The following is a 9,849-nucleotide window of genomic DNA, read 5'->3' as shown; positions in this document are numbered from 1 at the left end:
ATAATGAATTATTTATTCATTATGACTGTGAACTAGTCAGAGACTTAGGGGAGAATTGGTAGTAGAAGCTCCTAGAATATCACCTTTCACTTTTCTTCACTTATAACCTATAGAATTTGAACATGATAGTCATCTGACTGACAAGTCAATAAGTAGAAGTAAGTTGCCTTTCTCTAACCACTGGAAAAGGTGACTAGAAATAGCAGTGACATCAGCAAGATATGCTTGTCCAGAGGTAGCAGGACCACTGTGTTAGCCCTGTTATCAGAGATGTCCAGTCCTTCCCAACCTACTGCCAACTTTAGTGCTGACATGTATGCAAAGCAGCTTCAGTGCCTAAGAAGAGATCTAATAGAAGATATTCCATCTATGGAGGAAAAAAAGTAATATAAAAGGAACTTTTTTTTAAAGTACAAAATTTTATAAATTAAAAAAAAAAAACCAACAACACTCAAAGAAGGCTAGAAGATAAAATTTGGGAAACATCTTTCAGAAAATAGAACTAGAAAGTAAATAAATGGAAAATGAAAGAAAATAATAGATATCAATTCAGTAAAGCATATATCCAATGAGTAGAAGCTTCTGAAAGTCACACAGAAATGCTGTTGGGAGATTCTCAAAGAAAAATGTATGAGGAAATTTAATAAAATTGAAAAGCATTAGTTTGCATATTGCAAGACCCATTTAGTCCCTAGTCCAAGGAATTAAAATATCCCCCCCCCCACCAAATACCTACAGGGAAGTTTATACTTATGAAATTTTAAAAAAAATTGGAGGTTGGAAAATCATATGGAAGAGAAAGTGAGAGCAAGCAAGAGATAGAGACTAAAAGATTGAGAAGGGATGGAGATTTCTAACATAAACCGATCCTTAGCCATGTTTAAAAAATCTTTTGTGATGTAAAAAAAAAAAAAAATTAGAGTTATGTGAAGTCTCAAAAATGTCAAATCTTCTACTGGGTTGTTCCTCCACTTCCACACTATCCTTTGCCTCTCAAGGGATGAAGCTGATCTGTTCTACCAGGCTCTCTTGCCAGCAGAAATCTGGGCTAGATGCTACCATTGAGAGGCTATTACACAACTTTTGGAAAGAAAATGACGGGCAGGTCCAAGGACAGAGAGCAGGAGGTTTGCAGTGGATTCTGTGGGAACTCTTTCTTAATCCTGCAGGCAACAAACCCCTGCACTGCAGATCTCTCCCGAAAGCCAAGAGCAGTTTCTATTTTGAACTCTGCTCTCCTAGTTTCTCCAGGCTTGGAAAATCTAGATTGCTTTCAGGTTCCTGATGGAGCTCTAATGGGCCTCCCATGCACAGTCAGTCATAGGATGATTAAAGGAAGAAGAGAAAAGGGAGAGAAAGGAAGGAAGGAAGCAGGGAAGGCGGGAAGGAAGGAGATTAGGGAGAGAGAGAGAGAAAAGGGAGCTTGAGGGAGTGAGCTGGTTAGGGAAGGGAGAAGTTAAGTGTTGACAGAAAAAAAAGCAAGTGGGAAAAAAGCAAGTTACTAGACTGTGTAATTTGTGTTAAAATAAACATGGAAAGCTCAAAAATCTCTACGTGTACACATGAACAGTGTAAGGAAAGATGTGGCAGAGTGGACACTTACCAGTGAATACTGATTCCTCCAGAGAAATGGGATTAGAATGGGATAAAGATAATTTAAGAATAATGGGATGAAGCTGATAAAATACGTTTTTCGTTCTGCATGTTTGTACTGCTTGATTTATGGCAGGGATCTTAAATCATTCTTTTAAGTACATACTTCAAAATTCAAATGTGGTTTTAAGAATATTTTCCCTTACCATCCCTAAAAGGATGATAAAAACTCTTGTCCCTTTTGGTCTTTCATCTTCAGTTCACTCCGTAGTTCTTCCTGATTTCAGAATTGAGTGGAGAATATAGTTAATTAGCATGATAACAATGTTTCTTTCTCTTTCTTTCTTTCTTTCTTTCTTTCTTTTTTTTTTTTAAGACTTTATTTCTTAGAGAGAAAGAGAGAAAAAATGAGCAGGGGAAGGCATAGAGGGAGAAGCAGAGTCCCCGTGGAGCAGGGAGCCGGATGTGGGACTCCATTCCAGGATCCTGGGATCATGACCTAAAGGGGCTGGCAGACCCTTAACTGACTGAGCCACTCAGGCTCCCCCATAACAATGTTTTTAATGGTCTTTGTATAAACGAGTGATAAGCTCTGGGTTAAAATAATATCTAAGTGTATATAATTGGGAGGGAGCTGTGGTAGAAGCAGCAGGAAGCAAGTTTAAGTTACATAATACAGGTAAGCTATCTAATGCAGCTACTAAAGAGGCTTTAAGCAGCGATTGGGCGAGTTTCCAAACCATAACATCAAGACAGCACCGCACGGTTTTCTTTGCTGCACACCTGCAGTGTCACAGAAACAAAGACAAGAACAGAGCTCACTGTCTCCTTGCTGTATGTTGAAAAATGTTGCCATGAAGTGTACCTGCCTGCTATGCAGATGAGCTTTTTTGATTCTTGAGTATTTGGAATGTTACACACAAATAGGAAATGTTAGTTGCTCTGATAAGGTTTAATCAAATTATTTCCTTGAAGGTGTATTTTTTTTTATTATTATGAATGAACACATTGACAGAAGGTATGATAGGAGCAGGAGCGGTGGTGTCTGCTTGTGCTGGTAGCACATTATGTTCACATCATGTTTTTGAATTTCCTTTACAGATAAGCACTGTGAGTAATTGTAACATGAAGTGGTAATCTACCACTGATATATGAAAATAGAGAAACTGAAATTAAAAACATCATTCAACTGAAATTTTAGACTGCACTGTGGAAGGCTGGGCTTCCAGATGCACAAAGAATGCCCACTTGAAAAGAATTTTGCACCCCAGTCATGGGAAATTTTGTCTCAAATAAATTAGCAAGCATTTCTACGAATAATTGATTAGCTTGTCATTGTAGATAATATGTGTACATTTTTAAGTTTCGATACAAAAGATTTCATTATCCTACTAAGCAGATGGATTATGTTTCTCATTTACATTATGCATTAGAATGTTACAGTTTAGGTGATCTTTGGCTAAAAACCAATTGCAATATATTTTGATAGTCTTCCTGATTACATGGCATAGATGAAAAGAAATCATAATAAATTTAATTGAATATAAGCAGTTTTGTAAATGAGTTTTAAATGTTAGCATTAAGTAAGTAAGTAGAGAGGTTTTTTTTTTTTTTTAAGAATTTTATAACTAAGCTAATCTAGTTTAGTGATTCCCAAACCAAATCTATCCTAATGCACTTTTAGAAAATTCCCTGTCCTCACTCTAATTTAATTAAATTGATTCTCTGCATCTGAGCCAGGAAACCTGATTTTTTTTTTTTCCAGACTTCTCAGGTGACTGATGACCCTCTCTTTTTTCACATTTCTGATAGAATCCAATTCCGCTTGTGCATACATGAGAAACTGGAGACCTAGAGAGTTAAGGCAAATGTTCAACGGGAGATTAGAGCCTTGTTTGACAGGATGCTGCCTTGTGTAGCATCTTGGTCACTGTGTTCCTACTGCAGAGAGTACTCACAGATTTTGAGCAGCTATAACTTGAAAAATAAAAATTAACTTTTAGATCACAGGACAGTGGCCTGAAAAGATGACCCAATTTGTTTATTTTAGCAACCATGAGAATCCGAGAAAAGAAGGCTTCACGGTATCTGATTCTTCCTTTACCTAATGTTGTCCATATTGCTTTGGTATAAGAGGGCATGAAAATCAATGGAAAAGTGAATTTTAACCTCTCTGAGTTTTTTTCCCCCCCTAGAATTTTAATTTACTATTGCAGGCAGCTTCAAATTATTTCTTTCCATTTTTAACCTTCTCAATCCCTTGTTGCTCAGTACAATTTTTACTGAGGAGTTTAAAAGCAGATCATATGGAAATTGAATGTTCTGTTAATATTCTAAATATTAACACCTACAGTGTAGAATTATCTTCTGAATTTCTCATAAATTATTTAACTAACAAAAGATATATGTAGCATATGGAATTTTGTCAGAGAACGTATGAAATAATCACAACAAATGCGGACATTTGTGTAGCTTGATTGGACATTGAGATGTGATCTTAGGGACTTGAATTAAGCTCTATTTCTCTGTTTTCTCATAATTAAAATGGAGTGATAAGTAACTCAGAGGGTTGTTGTGAGGAGCGAGAGGCATGGAGTTGCAGTGCTCAGATATCCTTCATTAAAACCAACTGCAAGGAAATGCAAAGTTGACCATTGTCCCAGGATGCCACCTTCTGCATCCATGTTAGCATTTGCACGGAAGCCAGCCTTCTCCCAGGATGCTCCCAGTCACTGACTGATCATGGCAGGGGTCCTGGTACCGCCCACTTCTGTAGGATTCGGGGCTTCACTCACTGGCTGCGTTGGTTCAGGGACTTCCATTGACTGGGCAGAATCTTTCCGCGAACGGTGCATTACAGAGAGATGAACCAATTATGCAATGTTTGAGCTTATATTTATTTTTTGGCTTGTTGGTTAATTGTTTTGCTTGTTTTGTAAGCTGAGAGGTGCATGATTATAACCTGGAATGCAGGTCCAGTCATGGGAAATTTTGTCTCAAATAAATTAGCAAGCATTTCTACGAATAATTGATTAGCTTGTCATTGTAGATAATATGTGTGCATTTTTAAGTTTCGATACAAAAGATTTCATTATCCTACTAAGAAGAAGGATTATGTTTCTCATTTACATTATGCATTAGAATGTTACAGTTTAGGGTAACTAAACTCCGACTATAGGTCGGAGCTTCTTGCTCTGATCATCCTTCCTTCTTCCTCTCCTTTCCCCAGACTGCTTTGGAGTCTGAAGCTTCTTCTTTTCTACTCTTCATTCCTCACCTTTATCCTACATAGGTATCTCTGCTAATAAATGGCTTTCACATGTCATCCTACCATGGTGCCTGCTTCTTGGAGGACCCAAAATAAGATGTTGGAATAAATAATTTAATATTAGTAAAAAGATTTAGAGTATTGTCTGCACAAAGTAAGCGCTGTTTAAGCGTTATCATATAAAAATAAATAGGGCAAAGGGGATCAGGGGTGCAAACTTCTGCTTACAAGGTAAATAAATCCTGGGGTTCTAATATGCAGCATGGTGACTAAAGTTAATAATGCCATATTGCATATTTGCATAAAGCTGCTAAGAGAGTACATCTTTAAAGTTCTCATCATAAGAAAAAAATTATAACTATGTGAGGTTATGAATGTTTACTAGACTTACTGTGAGGATCATTTCAGAATGTATACAAATATCCAATCACTATGTCATACAACTGAAACAAATATGTTTTATGTCACTTATAGCTCAATTAAAACTGTAAGTAAACTTTTGAATAATACCGTGAATAATTAATTATATATGTATACATGAAATAAACTGAACAGAGATATAAGAATGATTATTCTTGAACAAGATCAAAAATGTCATTACTGCTCATTTTTCTACCAGTAGTATTATTTTGGCAGTTGTATTTAAGCTCTTGGCATAAAGAGCAAATTGTGACCTTATTTACTGAAACAGGCAATTATGTTACAGTTACTTTAATTTCCCTTAAAACCCTTTACCTAGAGTTGAGGGAAAAAAAAAACCCGGAAGAGTAAATGCAACATTATAATCTCATCGCTTTCCATGTACTGTATTTAGTGGCTCTCATGTATTTAGCTTGGTAGAGCATTAATTGAAAATTTAGCAGCGTATGCTGAATTCACCCTAGGGTCTGTGGTGTGGTATGCAAAAATTAGTAAGACAAAAGACGGGTTGCTTTGAAGAATTGTCTTTCGTTTTGAATGGAGAAAGGCGAGAAGGATGCAGAGTTTAACAGTTTTGTTTACAGAAGACTTTGTGATAATTAAAACATACAACTGCTTTAGTCAAAGTAGCCAAACATGGAATTATTCATGAATGATAATTTACTGATTAAAGATAATTTGTCCATAAAGTATTAAATATTACAAACTATCTCCTCAAAATTATTTTCAGCAGTTTATGTAATTCTTACTAAGTTACCAAATTTGGTCTACAAATTCCATAAAACACTTATTGAATTTTCTTATGGAAAACTTGCATGTAAAAGGAAAGGAGCTGCTAATTGACCCCAGAACATTTCCTATTTCTTTTTAAAAATTTGATTAGTGAGCGAAGACACTTAATTCTCTGGACTAAAGTAAAATGGAAGAATTGGGTTTGAGTATGGCACCGCCACCTAATAAACTCTGAGATCCCATGATTTTTCCAAGGCTGAGCTTATCTACTAAATGATGATATTCCATATTTTATATTAGGAATTATGGATATTTTCATTTGTGTTTTATATTACCTGGAAATCTGTGTAAGTTTCCTTCTCTGTGCATTACTTTCCATTTGCTCCCCACTCCTCTGTGCCACCTATTAGGAAATTGGTGGTTAATCCATCTAAAGCTGCTTCCAGACTAAAACTCACTTGCCTTGGAGTAATTAATCTTGAGTTGGTTTTTAGCCTCATTACTCAAACTGATGGGGCCTTCAACGGAGTGGCAAACAGGGAATTGTGCTGAACAGCAAGAAAAAGAAGGATTTGGGCCAATTTCTTGTTTCATAGGTCTTTACAGTCTCATTGGTGCTCATTGCTCTCTGAGGCCTTCTGTGCTCTCAGGTAGTGTGAATCTGATCAGGTATCTCCAGCTGCAGTCTCTTCCTGCCGGTTCAAGATCCAGTGGGAGCTGCCAACAACTAGATATGGAGGAAGACAATGAAAATAGTGTGTTTCTACTAGTTATCCCAACACCCAGGCACTCCACTGATGTCCTAAAAGGAGCACATTCTTACAGAATATTCAGCAAAGGAAAGAGAAAAGGGAAAAAAAAATAACCGGTGGGAATAAATCTGTGCTGAGAAAGAAGCTAAGAGGATCACTTCTTTATGCTCACTTCCACTTCAAGTATGTGAGAAGCCCACACTAGCACAACCATATCACTTCTGTTGTTAGGTCTGCGGACTTCCAGATTTGTGCAGTGCACTACCTTATTTTTGAGCTCAGACTGGTAAGAATAATTTCAGGAGCACCAATGACTCTGTTTGTTCAAAACTACTCATGGGGTTCTAAATTCCATAAAGGAACATGGAATTTTAGAATACACATTTTGAGGTGTCATTTGTGTTTTATAGATGGAAAAGTTGGGGCTAATAATGGTGATACAAGTTATTCAAATTCATGCATTTAGTAATAGAGTTTTGATTTGAATCCTAGTATCTCTCTATTTTATTACTTGTCAGATATTTTTAATAGTTTATCCTAATTAGTTCAAGAAAGAAAATGCTTATTTTAGAGCTCCATAAGTTCAGTTTGAAGGTAAAAATAATCTCTCACCTTCTGTCTTCTTAAACCTCCTATCTTGCCTTCCCTAACAACCATCTTTAAATTTGTATTTTTATTCTTTTTTATTTTAGAATACAGAAATAGTGTTTTCCTTATCTTCCTACCCCCAAAGCGTCCACTATGTACATTTATTCTCATACTCCTTTAGCTTTCCATCTACATTAGTAAAAAATATCACTACTTCTGTTAAATGCTCTTCTTGCTTAGCTTTCTCATGAATTTTATGCCGGTGACACAGATGACAAGACATCTGATTTAATCAGATGTCTTGCCTTCTTCTGGAACTTGCATTCCACGTTATAATCATGCACCTCTCAGCTTACAAAACAAGCAAAACAATTAACCAACAGGCCAAAAAATAAACATAAGCTCAAACATTGCATAATTGGTTCATCTCTCTGTAATGCAATTTCTATGTTCTTTTCAGAGCAAAACTTTAGAATATATATATATATATATATATATATATATATATATTTCAGCATTTCATCTTCATTTTTTAAAAAAGATTTTATTTATTTATTTGACAGAGGGGGAGAGATCACAAGTAGGCAGAGCAGCAGGCAGAGAGAGGGAGAAGCAGGCTCCTTGCTGTGCAGAGAGCCCAATGCGGGGCTTGATCCCAGGACTCTGGGATCATGACCAGAGGTGAAGGCAGAAGCTTTAACCCACTGAGCCACCCAGGTGCCCTCATTTTCTTTTCTCTCTCTCTCTCTCTTTTTTTTTTTTTTTGAGTTTTTATATTTGAGTCTATTCTTCATTTAACTTTTGAAACACTACTATAGTTGAATATTAAAAACAATAGCAAGTAGTGAGCTATGATTCAAGTCCTTCACTCATTCACTACTGCACATAAAATGCCAACAGTGTATTCACTGGCCCCATTAAGAGGTCTGAAACTGGACATCACCCCTGGGATGATGTTCATCATCCTCAGGTGCTTCCCCATTGTAATGGTACCCTCTTTCCTGATTTGGATCAAAGTCCACCAGTTCTACCTGGTCCATTTCATCAGTCTCTTCTACTTCCTTCCTCTCAGGTAGGAGATTTTCCTGCAAAGAGAGTTTTTCAGGAGAGAGAAAGCCATTCTCAGGAAAGTTTATCTTAAATTCGATGATGAGGTGACCCTTCTCATATGGTCTACAATAAATTGGCATTCAGCACACACTTGATATCTCCATGCTTGATAATTTGACCTGGATGAGAGGTGATGACAATGGTTTGATTGTCAAGAGTAGATATTGGCTTTTGAAAATTGGCACAGTGCTTCAACAAGCTGTATGTCCATACACATGGAAAGGTCTGCTCCTTGAGGAGTAAAAACAGCATTGTCCTTCTGATCTAAACAATGATAATTATCTCCTGGTTCCAGTTCTGGTTCTTGGTCTCCCTCACCATGGGATGTTATCTTCTGGCCATCTTTCATGCCTTTGTCAATATGAACTTCTAGAATCTTCTTCTCTTGAACTATCTTCCTTCTATTGAAGCTTTGACATCTATCTTTAGGACTGATCTGTTCCCCATGACCCTGGCACTCCATGCACACAGAATGAATTTGCTGAATTCCAGGTCCTAGCTGATGAATTTTTATTTGCATTCTAGTACCTCGGCAATTGGTACAACATTCAACTGCTCCTTTCTTACCACCTTGACCTTGACATTTATTGCAAATCACATTCTTTTGCAGAGCTAGTTTTCTTGTTGCACCATTATATAAATCTTCTAGGGTTACTGAGAGCTGATGCACAACATTTTTACCTCTCTTTTCTCTCTGCATTCTTCCTCCTCCTACAAAAAACATATCAAAGATGTCCATGGAGGAGCCAAAACCACCACTGGCTCCACCTTCTTTAATTACCTGTTTGCCTCATTTGTCATTTAATTCCCTTTTCTTTGCATCAGAGAGTATTTCGTAAGCTTGAGAAATCTGTTTAAACTTCTTTCCTTCATTTGGATTCTTATCAGGGTGGTACTTCAAGTCCAGTTTCCTGTAGGCCTTTTTCGGTTCTTCTTGGGTGACATTGGGTTTGACCCCCAAAACATCATAGTAAGTGGTTTCTTTCACCATTTTTTACAGCCAGTGAGAGGGCCGAGACCGGTGTGGGGGAGCGGGAAGGAGCGCGAAGCTGGGCGCAGCTCGGGCAGAACTGCGTTTCACCGAGCATTCTGGAAAGTTCCCAAAATGTTCATTTTCTTGATAGTGGTGAGAGTTTCTTGGATATATTCTAAATACATCAAATTATGCAACCTAACTATTTTATCTCAGTTGGGTCTCAATAAAACTATAAAAAACGAATGCAGATTTTGTTTTCTGTCCTATGTTAAACCTCTGTTCTGATATATAATGTTTTAAATTATGTATTTAAATTATTTACTTCAAACAGATATTCAGTGTATTCTTCATATTAAATTGGGGAAGAAAATTGTATTCCCTTTATACCTCTGGATTTATTATAAACACAT

General features: G+C 36.8%; 1 pseudogene across 1 annotated transcript; it reads right to left on the bottom strand.

Annotated features, from left to right (window-relative positions):
* Window positions 1-8,270: 8,270 nt before the first annotated feature.
* On the bottom strand, window positions 8,271-9,454 carry LOC309841197 (dnaJ homolog subfamily A member 1 pseudogene; annotated as a pseudogene). The gene has a single exon. The product of its transcript is annotated as a dnaJ homolog subfamily A member 1 pseudogene (transcript).
* Window positions 9,455-9,849: the final 395 nt, after the last annotated feature.

Source organism: Mustela nivalis (assembly GCF_964662115.1).
Source record: "Mustela nivalis genome assembly, chromosome: 1".
NCBI lineage: Eukaryota > Metazoa > Chordata > Mammalia > Carnivora > Mustelidae > Mustela > Mustela nivalis.
Note: the sequence above shows the minus strand (reverse complement) of the source record. Positions and strands in the feature narration are given on the sequence as shown.